At 41.2% G+C, this 14,276-nt stretch overlaps 1 protein-coding gene across 1 annotated transcript in view; it reads left to right on the top strand.

Moving 5' to 3' along the window:
- Positions 1-7,363: 7,363 nt before the first annotated feature.
- Positions 7,364-14,276, top strand: part of LOC130357956 (bile acid receptor-like) — a 124,274-nt gene continuing 117,361 nt past the window's right edge. The window contains exon 1 of the mRNA XM_056560728.1: positions 7,364-7,441. The gene's annotated coding sequence lies outside the window, so the exon portion shown is untranslated. The remainder of the gene's footprint in view (positions 7,442-14,276) is intronic.

The raw sequence follows: 14,276 nt of genomic DNA, 5'->3' as shown, positions 1-14,276 counted from the left end.
TATTCTACACCAGTGATTCCCAAACAGGGTGCCTCCAGCTGTTGCTAAACTCCCAGCATGCCTGGACAGTCAGTGGCTGTCCAGAAATGCGTGGAGTTGTTGTTTTGCAACAGCAGGAGGCTCCGTTTTGGAAACACTGCTGTACAAGACGTTTTAAATTTTTATTGGGGGGGGGGGGGGCAGTGTAAGGGGGTGTATATGTAGGGTTTTACCCTTTATTTTATGTTAGTGTAGTGTTTTTAGGGTACATTCGCACTGTCGGGTTACGGTGAGTTTCCCGCCGCAGCCCAAACTTGATGCAGGAAATTTACTGTAAACCTGTCCGTGTACATTCACATTGGGGGTGGGGGGGGGGGGCAAACCTACAGCTGTTTCAAAACTACAACTCCCAGCATGTACTGACAGACCGTGCATGCTGGGAGTTGTACTTTTGCAACAGCTGGAGGCACACTGGTTGGAAAACCTTCAGTTAGGTTCTGTTACCTAACTCAGTATTTTCCAACCAGTGTGCCTCCAGCTGTTGCAAAACTACAACTCCCAGCATGTACTAATCACCGAAGGGCATGCTGGGAGATGTAGTTATGCAACAGCTGGAGGTTTCCAACTACAACTCCCAGCATGCCGAGACAGCTGTTTGCTGTCTGGGCATGTTGGGATTTGCAGTTTTGCAACATCTGGAGGGCTACAGTTTTTAGACCAGTGCACAGTGATCTCCAAACTGTGGACCTCCAGATGTTTCAAAACTACAACTCCCATCATGCCCAGACAACAAACAGCTATGTGGACATGCTAGGAGTTGTAGTTTTGCAAGATCTGGAGGGACATAGTTTAGAGACCACTGTATAGTGGTCTCAAACTGCAGCCCTCCAGCTGTTGCAAAACTACAACTCCCAGCATGCCCAAACAGTTGTCTGTGTATGCTGGGAGTTGTAGTTTTGCAACATCTGGAGGGCTACAATTTAGAGACCACAGTCTCAAACTGTATCCTTCCAGATCAACTTACCGTCTTCCGTAGGATCCAGGGAGCCGTCTTCTTCTGACGCACGTCACGCCGCCCGACGATCACCGTCGCCGCAGCCTCCGGATCGGTAAGTGGACGTCGGCGTTCGGTCCCCGTTGTTTCCCCGTTCTGCCCCGCCTATTGTGGGTGGGTAGGACGGGGAAAACGAAAGTTAACCCCCCTGCCCCCGGTCTGCTATTGGTCGTCGCCTCTGATGATCAATAGCAGACCAATAGCAGGGATAGGAGGGGTGGCACCCCTGCCACCTCACTCCTATGCCTACCGGGGGATCGTGGGTGTCTTAGACAACCACGATCCCCCTTATATTTTGGGTCATGGGGTCACCATAGACCCGTATGACCTGGAATCGGCGCAAATCGCAAGTGTGAATTCACTTGCGATTTGCACCGATCGCCGATGGGGGGGGGGGGGGTTTGGGGGGGTTTGTACTGATGACTCCCCTGGGCATTTGTGCTGGGTGCCTGCTGATTGATATCAGCAGTCACCCTGGTCCGATCCCCGCTCAATGCGCGGCGGGGACCGAAATTCCCACGGGTACCTTAAGTACCAGGACGTCAAGGCGTATCCATACGCCATAGGTCCGTAAGTGGTTAAAGGGGTACTCAGGTGGAAAACATTATTATTATTATTATTATTATTATAATTTTTTTTTTATCAACCGGTGCCAGAAAGTTAAACAGATTTGTAAATTGCGTCTATTTAAAAATCTTAATCCTTCAGGTACTTATCAACTGCGGTATGCTCCACAGGAAGTTCTTTTCTTTTTGAATTTATTTTCTGTCTGACCACAGTGCTCTCTGCTGACACCTCTTATCAGCTGCTGTATGCTCCAGAGGTGAAAGCACTGTGGTCTGACAGAAAAGAAATTCAAAAAGAAAAGAACTGCAACATACAGCAGCTTATAAGTACTTTAAGGAATAAGATTTTTAAATAGAAGTAATTTACAAATCTGTATAACTTTCTGGCACCAGTTGATTTAAAACAAAAAAAAATGTTTTCTTCTGGAGTACCCCTTTAATGCAATTACATGCAGGTATATTAATGCCCTAAAGTCAATGCTTCAGTTGCTGCAGACAGTGATGTAGCAAGCTCCATTGTCTATTTATACCCAGGACTGTATCTATAACAAGGGGGCATCCTCTACGTCTAGAGGAAAGAAGGTTTCTACACCAGCACAGACGGGGGTTCTTTATTGTAAGAGCAGTGAGACTGTGGAATTCTCTGCCAGAAGAGGTGGTCATGGTGAACTCTGTAAAAGAGTTCAAAAGGGGTCTGGATGCATTTTTGGAGAATAATAACATTACTGGTTACATATACTAGAATTATAGGGACAGAAGGTTGATCCAGGGATTTATTCTGATGCCATATTTGGAGTCGGGAAGGAATTTTTACCTCTAGTATGAGTTTTTTTTTTGCCTTCCTCTGAATCAACTGAATCAACTCAGTAGGGGCTCATTAGGGATATAGGATGAACTTGATGGACTCTGGTCTTTTTTCATCCTTATGTAAGTATGCAATTATGTAACACCTGCCGAGGTTGTCGGTGACTACTTGCTAGTTTTTTGAAAATGGAGTGTTCTTTTTCTTTTGGATTGCACCAATAGCACCAATTATAAGTGTCTAATTGCGGAGGGTCTGAATGCTGGGACCCCCCTCATAGAGCTAAATCAAGGGGGCATGTCTGTAGGGGATACGTTATCTATGGCTGCAGTACTCCTTTAAGTAAGAGGTAGGTCACTTCCGTGGAAGGTTACAGAAACAGTGTAGAACAGTGGAATCAGCTATTTACATAATCCTGGTCACCTCTTTATTCACAGCAGCCCCTCAACTAGTGGGATGGGGGTTCGGGTAACTCCTGTTCTAAAGATATCCTGGCGATAGCATACATTTCTTAGATTAGAATGCACCTTTAGGGTGCGTTCACACGGGGGTATTTGTCAGCGGATCCGCAGTTGCGGATCCGCTGACAAAGGCCCCTAAAGTGCTGCCCTCTTTGTGCCTGCTAATAGCGGCAATCCGCCGCTACCAGCAGACACACTGTGATGTGCGATTCGCAGTGTATCCGCACATCGCGGCCGCTCCCCCGGCTCCCTGAGCTACACAGAGAACGGCCGCGATGTGCGGATACACTGCGAATCGCACATCACAGTGTGTCTGCTGGTAGCGGCGGATTGGCGCTATAAGCAGGCACAAAGAGGGCAGCACTTTAGGGGCCTTTGTCAGCGGATCCGCAACTGCGGATCCGCTGACAAATACGCCCGTGTGAGCGCACCCTTCAGTTGCTTCACTTTTTTTAGATTCTTTGGGGAAGATTTATCAATAATGGTCTTGGCTAGATCATTTTTGTGGTTTGTCTGGATGCGTTTTTTTTGGCGGTGCTGCTCCAAATTTATCATATTCATCACATTGACCATGATAAATTTCGTGCAGATCTGCACCTAGATAATTTTCTACCCCGTTTTCAGATAATGTCTATCCTGCTTCTAAGGCTAGGATTCCACTTTTTTTTTTCTGCCATTTTTTCACTGAAAAAAACGCCAGAAAATACGCCAGTGCAATTCCCTGCGTCTGATGTTTTTTCTGGCATTTTTGCATTTGAGTGGAAATTGCATTTTTGGGTTAAAAAAAAAAGAAAAAAGAAAAAAAGAATGCAGTAGGGATGGGAAAAAAATTTACTTAACAAAATTTTTATTTTTTATAACGATATCTTAATACATTTTTAATAAAGTGTGTGTGTGTTTCACTTTTTTCTCTCTCTATCTTTTTATTTTTTTTAGGTAGTACTACTCCCAGCATGGAACAGACTGTTGATGGAAGTAGTAGTTCCTGTGCTAATAGATAGATCGCCCGATGCAATCGTCCATAATATAGCAGAGATGCGGAGCGGCTCTATACAGCGATCCGCATCTCTGCACTACACTTCTGACAACCACTGTGATCACCTTGTATAATGTATAGATGCGGTGGAACCAATCACAGCTCTCTGCGATCAGTCTATTAGTACAGGTAATACTACTCCCATCATGGAACAGTGTGTTCCATGCTGGGAGTAGTAGTAACCTAAAAAATGTAAAAAATAAAGAAAAAAAAGTGAAAAACACACACACACTAAATTTTTATTATTGTCGGCTACATTTTTAGTGCCCTGCCCGCACACATAAATTGATCCCTGTTTCAAAATTAATAAAAATGTTGTTATAAAAAAGATACATTTCATTAAATACAATTTTTCCATCACTACTGTATCTTTTTTTATTATAATTTTTTTAATGATACCCTAGGAAATTTTATTTAAAAAGGTATCTCCATCACTTCATTAAAGTCTTCTCCCTCTCTTTCACTTTGGCTGATGTTTTTTGATTTTTAGCAAACATGAGTAGTAATTTTTTTTAGACCTGGTCAGGAGGTGGTCTAGATTTGCAAATTTTTTTTTTTGCACCATTTGCGGGAAATTTTGCGCAAAAATTTAAAACATGCAGATAATAAATACGTTACCACTGCATCCGTCACTTCAAAAACAGGTCTAGCAAGACCAAAATGTTAAAAGGACGGAATTTAGAACTTAAGTTAAAATGACGGAATTTAGAACTTAAAAAAACGCAAAAAAAGCAATTAGCGCAAAAGTTAAGAAAATTCGCAGATTTAGACCAAAAAAAGGAATAATAAATAACCCCCTTTTTTCCCTCTCTTTCTCCCTCTCTCTCAACCCCTATCTATCTATCTCTTCTTTACATAGAAACAAACAAACAGCATCATAAAAGTCATGGGGGTAAAGGGATACTAACTTTGCAGGATACAGAGACACATACTTAGTAAATATCATCCACATTTTAGACATAGACTTGGAAGTCAGTAAAGTCAACTGAATGGGAACTGAGCAGCAGTAAACAGAGCCAACTACTGCTGGCGCCAAACAGCTGCCAACCCTGCCAATCCAAGATCAATCATATTAGCCCAGAAAACCTCTTCAATATAACATAGGGAAAAAAGACAGTTAAACTGCTCACCGGAAGGGGTTGTGTTCCAAAGACACCACCCTCTTTAATTCTTGTAAAAAGCAGCCTGCTGCATTGACTTGCTGTGTGTTAAAGGGGTACTCCAGCGCTAAGACATCTTATCCCCTATCCAAAGGATAGGGGATAAGATGCCTGATAGCCGGGGTCCCACCGTTGGGGACCCCCGTGATCTTGCACGCAGCACCCTGTTAGAATCAGTCCCCAGAGCGTGCAAAGAGTAACACGTTATTCTTTGTAGCTAGAATAGATTTATAAAAAAGTTGGCATTCCATTCTTACGTGATTTGTGTGGAAACCTGAAAGCCCCCATTAGTGCACAGCAAGCATGGGCTTCCTAGAGGCAACCAGTTTTTGTGTTGAAAGGAGGTAAAATCCCCATCTACATCCCAAACTTTGAGGTAAATATGCAACTAATCTGCCACATAATCTGCATGTGTTATAAGAATATTTTATCGTGCATTGCAGAGGATGAAATTCGCTGTCAAATTTTGTGGCATTCCTGCAACAGACTGCGCGCGTCACAAATTTAATAATCCATAGCATGCTCTGATTTTTATGCCGTTTATGCAGACTTTTTCCAGTACCCTTGGATGGGGATTTAACAACTCCATTCATTTAATATCTACAGCTAATTGCTCCGTATTTGTTGTATGTAATCCACACAGTAAGTCTTCTTCTAAATCTCTGCATCTGGACTTAGGCTTAGAGTAACCTGAAAAGAAATTGCCAGCCCTTAAAGTGAAGCCAAATATGAAGTCCAAAAGTAATATTAAAGAAGCACTTCATTATGTTGCCTTAATCCTGCACACTCACCATTACTAGTCATACAACACCATTGTTTCCAAAGGCTAGGGGATAAGATGTCTGGCCGCTGGGACCCCCCGTGATCTCCGTGCAGACACCCGGCATTCTGAACGCTGGTTTCGGGAGGCGGTGGTCGTGACGTCACATCACGTCCCTCCATTGCCATGTCATGACTTCACAAGCAGGAATGGTGTGACGTCATGACCACGGCCTCCTGTACACAGCGTTTGTGATTTATAGGTCAAATCACTTTCGACTCATGGCAATATTTCTCGAAAAAACGTACTTTAAAAAAGAATAACATAAACAAAACCACATCTAAACTGTACATAATGTAAACTGACTTCAACACACTTATGAGTTTTATGAGTTCACCTGAGTTAAAGGGGTTATTCCAAATTTTTTTTATTTGACTATGCTACAGGGGCTGTAAAGTTAGTGTAGTTCATAATATAGTGTCTGTACCTGTGTGTGTCTGTTTTCTCACAATTCGTATGTGATTTTCCCCCCAATATTTATTTTTAACAGCATACAAAATGACTGTTGGATTTTTGCCAGGTTGCAATGCGGCCAAGACCTGACTCGCTCGTCAGCTGATTACAGGGAGCCTGTCTGCTTCAATGGGTGGGGCGATCGCTTCGTGGGAGAGGGATCAATCTGCAACTAATTCAACAGCTGTAGGCACCCTGATTGAAAACCACAGGTCTTTTGAATGGATGCAGCTCATTTATGTATAAATGGGTGGGGTGGCTGATGTGTGGGAGGGAGGAAAATGGAATTATGGGATCCTTCCTAAGCATGTCCATTACTGTCTGCCAGGTACGTACTAAAATCACTTTTTGGTGGATAACCCCTTTAGCAGCCTGATTAGATGACCAGGTGGAGTGGCCAAACGCCAATCTAATATCTCTACACAGTCCAAGGATAAATGAGAAATGTAAGCAGCATTAACAGAGCCATTTCTATAATGGATTTACATCCAAAATGGAACCTAACTCATGCCTGCCACACAGGTAAGCACAAGGCATACATAAAAATCTCTATATTATTCCCTAATAATAGCCTATGCTGCACTTTATCAGAAAAATTGCTTCTTAAAAAAAAAGTATTGTAGCTACTGCATGCAGTACCCATAGGTTGACTTCGTATGCAGAAAACTGCATGCCCTTATTTAGTTGACCAGACTTATAGTCTTTAACCGTTATCCCTTCAAATAATCACATTCAATGCTTTAGCATGTGGGTTGAAGTTTTGCAACAATTGGGTAAAAGAGCATAGATATTTCTTCATTCTAAGCAAAGGGACTATGGGAATGTGTGACGCTTTGGTCCCTGTAGCTTCTGTCCCCAACCATCCACTTATTATTTGATTTATGTCTGTTTCGCTGCCCTTGCAGTGACCCTGAGGGAGGGCTGTGTGGGAAGTTGGTGTGTGAGATTATAGAGAGGGCTGATGAAGTTGTGGGCTTTGCAGAGCGTCTGGAGCCTGAGTATATGCTCAGAGACTGATAAATAGCCACGAGAAAGACATCAGGCTTAATTAGACTCCGAAACTTGCAGTGGTGCCTACATCTGGAGATACCAGGCTCATCCAAGCTGTATGTAAGTATAGTGCTCTCTCTATCAACGCAAAACATTTACAAATTGTACCTTCTTAGCGTTTTTTCTTCAACTACAAACTTTATGTTTCAAACTTGTTTTTGGAAACATTTATTTATATCATCTAATTCTGGAATTGAATGACCACACTGCATTTTTTGAATAATTTATTATTATTATTATGCGATACAGTTCATTTTATCTAATCCTTATTTGTTGTTAATTAATATATGATTTATGTCTATAAAATATATTTTACAATATTTTATGTAGAGATTCTACAACACATACATATCAAGTGAGCATAACTATCTACCACACTAACTTTACATTACAGTACTTAATATATACATACCAAGGGAGCGAGTCAGCAAAAATCTTTGATTCGACTATGAAAGGTTATATAAGCAGAATTGTGACTGGGTGTTATATTGAAGAGGACATTTTGCATTTAAAGCTGTATTATACAATTTAATAATGGAATTACCTACATTAAAAAATCTATTGCGATTGGTACTTTGTATGCGCTGATCACTTATGTTCTCTTCCTACCTCATTGTTATATTTAAGAATATATCCAAACTCCATGTCATTGGAGGCTGTCTATTGGATACAGTATATTAATCTATTGGATACAGTATATTAATCTGCTACTTTCTCCATTGAAAAAGAGTTTAGGAGGATTAAAATAAAAAAAAGAACAGCATTGAAAATGGCATGTGTGATTCCAGGCTTGTTTTGTGGACCAATATGCGTATACGTTTTTACACTCCATGTTGTATATGTTTGAAAACTTTTGTTGAAAAAGAAAAAAAGAAAATGATTATGAGTAATAGTGGGATTAGGGAAATGGAAAACTTTCTGTCAAGGAGGATCTGTCCCAACTAGCATTTTAAGGAGTACTCCGGTGGAATTTTTTATTTTTAAAAAATCAACTGGTGCCAGAAAGATAAACAGATTTGTAAATTACTTCAATTAAAAATCTTAATCCTTCCAGTACTTATTAGCTGCTGAATACTACAGAGGAAATTCTTTTCTTATTGGAACACAGAGCTCTCTGCTGAATCATGAGCACAGTGCTCTCTGCTGACATCTCTGTCCATTTTTAGAACTGTCCAGAGTAGGAGAAAATCCCCATAGCAAACATATGCTGCTCTGGACAGTTCTTAAAATGGACAGAGATGTCAGCAGAGAGCACTGTGTGCTCGTGATGTCAGCAGAGAGCTCTGTGTTCCAAAAAGAAAATAATTTCCTCTGTAGTATTCAGCAGCTAATAAGTACTGTAAGGATTAAGATTTTTTTTATGGAAGTAATTTACAAATCTGTTTAACTTTCTGGCACCAGTTGATTTAAAAAAAAAAAAAAGGTTTCCACCGGAGTACCCCTTTAATAGTGAGAAAGTTCAGTTGCAAAAAGTTAGGCATTACTTTATGTTACACAATGAATTTATTACTGGAGAAAAGGAACTTTTGAAAGTGAATAGTACATGTATATTTACAACCATTCTTTTTCAAAGGCTTTATATGAGAGTGGTGTTGGAATGCATATTATGTCATGTAGTAAGACTCAGAGGCTAGACATCTGGCCCAGGACCATCAAACCATTTTGCTAGCTGAAGAAACCTGTGATTTGTCTATATTTGTTTCTTGTTGAAAACTATTTTCTAAAGAGGTTATTTTAGCTGGTTGAAGAGGTTACCTGGTTGGATTTTATGTAAAAGGCTTGTTCACACATCATAAAAAAAAGTCCTCAAAAACAAAATCAGCCTTATTATTCTTCCTATAATTGGTATGTCTTTTTTTTTTTTTTTTATAGTGTGTGAACATGGCCAAAATATGAATTGCTTTTACAAGCATTGAGAAAAATAAAAGTAGTTTTTTAGTCAAATAGGGTTACATTTAGATAACAAAAGTTATATTATAAATGTAATATTAAATGAAAACAAGAACTATGGCCCATGCAGCATTTGAACCATTTACATATATTGGTTATATTCATGTAAATGCTTGTAAAAGTAATTTTTAAAGTTTTTGGTCTTAAAGGCCTTTGTTCGAGTAAAAAATGAATTTCATAGTGTACAGGTTTTAAAGGCATTTTTGAGTAATGAATTATTTTTGATATGTCCTGTGGGGCATCGCAATGCTTCTAGGGAAGAATACTTCCATACATAGAGTATCCATGTAACACAACATATAAAACAGCTTTGTTGGTAGTCTGTATGAAAATATTAAGCTATCTTCAATCTTTTCTAAGTAGAAAAAGCTGAAAGTCTTCATAGATTACTTGAGTTCATTGTGTCTATGAAACCCAAAATTATATGGGGGTTTATAAATATAGGGGGACATTTATCAAGCCTTGGGCAGAGAAAAAGTTGAGCAGTTGCCCATAGCAACCAGATTGCTTTTTTTTTTTTTTTTCAGAGGCCATTTTCTAAAATTAAAGAACCAATCTGATCTGGTCCCCTTTTCCTCTGCAATTTTTTTTTCTAAATCTCCCACATGGTGTTTGGTCTAAATGTTACATTTTAAAAGTAATTACACCAGAAAACAGTATTTTTTATTTAGTTTTTGGTCTGGCATTGTTTTTTCCAATACTCTGTAAGCTATTGGACTTTTCCACTCATTGAGTATTCAGCATGCGTTCAGTGGTGCTTAAAGGCGTATTCCACAATTCTAGGGCTGTATGAGGGCTTAATTTTTGCGCCGTGAACTATATTTTTTATTGGTACTATTTTTGTTTTGAATGGAATTTTTGATTGCTTTTTATTACAACTTTTTTCTGCTATATGAAGTGACCAAAAATACGCAATTCTGGATTTTTATTTTTTTTTACCATTGGCCGTGCAATTTAATTGATGTTATATTTAAATGGTTTGGATATTTACACACTTGTACCAACACCACATATGTTTATATTTGTTTACCTTATTTTATTTAACCTCTTCAGGACACAGGGCGTATGCATACACCCTGCATCCTGAGTCCTTAAGGATGTAGGACGTATGGGTATGCCCGTGGGAATTCCAGTCCCCACCGCTAGCCAGAAGGACAGTTAGGAGTTAAAAAAAAGATTTTTTTTCAGCGTACCATCCGTAGGTGTCCCCGGGTCTGTAGCACCCTTAGCTAAACGTGTGGCCGGGCCCTCTTAGCTATAACGGTCTGCCACCGTTAGCTAAAGCCCACCTGCCACTGATCAGTCCCATAGTATTGATCAGTGTTTTATTTTTTTGTGGTGCAGGCGTTTTTTCGGGTTATAGCGGCTTTTTTATTTTTTGCACTTATAGGCAGTCTGTGCCACCAGTAGCAGGCCTGTGCTATGCGGATGGACCATATCTCTGTATCATTGATCAGCGTTTTTTTTTTTTGGGTTCAGGCGGGTGCATTTTTCGGGCATTTTGTGTGGGGGTCTGTGTACATGCCACCAGCCACTGTTCTGGGCTGAGTGGCCGGACCCTCCACTGACTTCTGCGCCCCCTTCCACCACCAATTGCTAATCAGTGCGCACACCACTGATTAGGTACACGATTTTTTGGGCGCAGAGCTTTTTTTGCGCTAGAAGTCAATTTTTCTTTTTAAAAATAAGTTTTTTTCCCTCTTTAGTTTATATTTTTTCTGTTAGGGCGGGTTTAGTTAGTTAGGTTAGGGCGGGTTAGGGAGGTAGTATCGCACCACACACAGTACATATATACACTTCATCCCACATTAGAGCAGGAAAATGGCCCGCAGGGCATTTTCAGCAGAGGAGGCATATGCTATACTTGCCTCGACACTGAAAACGCCACAGAGGACGAAGTAGACCCGAGCTTCCTTATTTCCTAGTCCTCCTCATCATCTAGTTCTGATGATGAGATGCCGCCATGCAGGACCGCAAACCTCCTCTGCTCCTGACCCTGTGCCCCATGCTAGTATGAGACCCCCGGGCGCTCATACTAGTCAAGCCCCCAGCCAAGTTCACTGGTGCCCTGGACCACAAGCACGTGATTCCTGAGTTTGTTGGCGACTCAGAAATCAAGATTGACATCGTCGGGTTCACTGAAATGGACTATTTCTGATGGTTGACCAGACGAACCTGTACGCCCAACAGTTTGTCGCCGCAAACTCGGGCTCACTTTTGGCTAGGCCCAATGGCTGGTTCCCAGTTGATGCAGCCGAAATGAGGACATTTTGGGGCCTCGTGTTGCATATGGGCCTGGTCAAAAAACCCAGTGTCAGGCAATATTGGAGTGGGAACGTCTTTTACCAGACCCCACTCTACAACATGGCCATGGCACGTCCCCGGTCTGAGGCCATTCGGAAATGTTTGCATTATGCTGAAAATGCAGCATGTCTCCCCCCCGAACTGATCCTGCGTATGACTGTTTGTATAAAATCAGGCCGGTCATCAATCACTTCGGGGCCAAATTTTGGGAGGCCTATGTCCCTGGAAGGGAGGTCGCTATTGATGAGTCTCTCATCAGCTTTAAGAGGAGACTCAGCTTCTGGCAATACATCCCAACCAAGCAAGCACGTTATGGCGTGAAGATGTATAAAATTTGCAAGAGTACCTCAGGATATACTTGTAAGTTTATGTGTATGAGGGACAAGAATCCCGTATTGAACCCCTAGAATGTCCCCCCTCTCTGGGTGTTAGCTGGAAAATTGTTTGGGCCTTTTGAACCCATTGCTAGATAAAAGTTACCACCTTTACGTGAATAACTTTTATACTAGTATCCCTCCCTTCACATCCCTCGCCACCAGATCCATGCTCGCTTGTGGGACAGTCCGGAAGAATCAAAGAGGCCTTCCTTCCTATCCCCTCCAAATTCCTATCCCATACCCTTACCCATGAAAACCTGTTGCTGGTCACCACAATTCAAGAGAATGGCAGCAACCCTGTCCCTGTGCGAGGTACCGGAGGACCGGTCCTCAAGCCTGATTGTATTCTGGACTACAATCAGTATATGGGGGGAGTTGATCTTTCTGATCAAGTCCCCAAGACATAGAATGCTATGGGCAAAACACAGGCATAGTACAAAAAAGTTGTGGTCTATATTGTACAGGTTGCCATGTATAACTCTTTTGTACTGTCCCAGCACGCTGGCAACACAGGGACATTCCTACAGTTTCAAGATAAGTTCTAAAGGCCCTTATCTTTGGTGACCGCCAAAGAGCGGGTCAGAGCACCTCTGGAACTGTGGGTCCCTGGATCATCCACCACACTGGAAAGAAGGGAATATCCCAGAAAAAATGCAGAGTGTGTCGCAAGAGGGGGATTCTGAAGGACACCACCACTCAGTGCGACACTTGCCCCGATCATCCTTGCCTATGCATTAAAAACTGCTTCAGGGAGTATCACGCTTCCATGGAGTTCTACATTTTTTATCCTTTCACCTGATTTTCATTCCCCAGAATTCGACTCCAATGTACCAGTCCAGAGTACATTGTCTTCTAAAATTAATACCAAAACACCCCTGCAAAAAAAAAAAAAAAGAAAAACTCTTTGCCAATACCCCCAATATTTTTTTTTTTGCCCCCAAAAAATGAGTCATGGGACACAGAGTAAACAGCATTGGGGGTTTTCAGTCTCAAATGCGCAGCGCTCTCTCCCCACCTGAACGGAGTGCGCATTTGAGGTAACAGAATAGGGACGGCCACACACATCACAATCCCAGAATGATGATTCAGAGCATAGGGTTTGGCGCAGGCATCATTTTTACTTTTGGCTACCTGGGTCATCATTCTGGGAAAATAATTGAGATATCAGTAGTAAAATTGCAATTTTCAGTTTCCCCATACTACACTTCATCCATTCCTGGAAAATAAATTTAGGCAACACCTGTCTGTTCCAAATCTTTACTTCACACCGATACACCTTCCCTAGGGGGTGTACTGTTTGTAGTATTCTCACATGTGGGTGTTCCTTTCTTGTATTTTCCTCTGAATGTATGTAACTGTTAGGTCCGTAACAAACATCCGCCTCAAATGCGAAGAGTTCTTTCTGAGCTCTGTCGTATTTCCAGGCGACAATTTGGAGTCACATGTTAGTTGTTCCCAGAAAGATGAAGCAGAGCATAGGTTGAAAATTGCAATTTTCAAAAGCTACCCTTCATCCATTCTTGGAAAATAAATTTAGGAAACACCCATGCGTTCAAAATGTCCTCTTTACCCCTATACCCATTCCTCAGGGTGTGTACTTTCTGTAATGGTGTCACATGTGGGTGTTTCATTTTTGTATTTTCCTCTGAAGGTATGTAACCGTCAACGACTGATATGCCATAGGCCACAAATGCAAACAGATCTCTATGACTTCTGAGCCTTGTTGTGCGCCCGCCCAGCATGTTACCCTATATCTGGATGTATTTCCATAGTCAGGGGAAACAGCCCTCCAAAATATGTAACCCAATTTCTTCCATTACCCCTTGTGAAAATGTAAAAAATTGGGTAACCCCAGCATTTATGTGTAAAAAAAAAAATAAAAATTTTCAATTTATGGTCCACTTTTCCAAAAACCTGTGAGGTGTAAGTACTCACTGTACCCCTTATTACCTTCCTTGAGTGTAGTTTAAAAATTGTGGTCACTTGCCGGGTTTTTTTATTTTAGATTTTATGTCAGAACCTCAACCATTGCAGTGCGAAGCACCACTTTAGGCCTCAAATCTCATTGGTGCTGTCTCACTCCTAAGCCCTGTTTTGCACCTGCATAATGCTTTACCTCCTTATATGGGGTATTTCCTTATTCTGGAGAAATTGGGCTACAAATTTTGTGGAGATTTTTTTTATCTTACTATTTGTGAAACTAAAAATGTTTTTGTTAATACCAGCATTTCAGTGTTAAAAATCTATTCTTTCACTTTTACGGC

The sequence above is a fragment of the Hyla sarda genome, chromosome 2 (assembly GCF_029499605.1).
Source record: "Hyla sarda isolate aHylSar1 chromosome 2, aHylSar1.hap1, whole genome shotgun sequence".
NCBI lineage: Eukaryota > Metazoa > Chordata > Amphibia > Anura > Hylidae > Hyla > Hyla sarda.
This window is presented reverse-complemented; position numbering and strand designations above follow the sequence as displayed.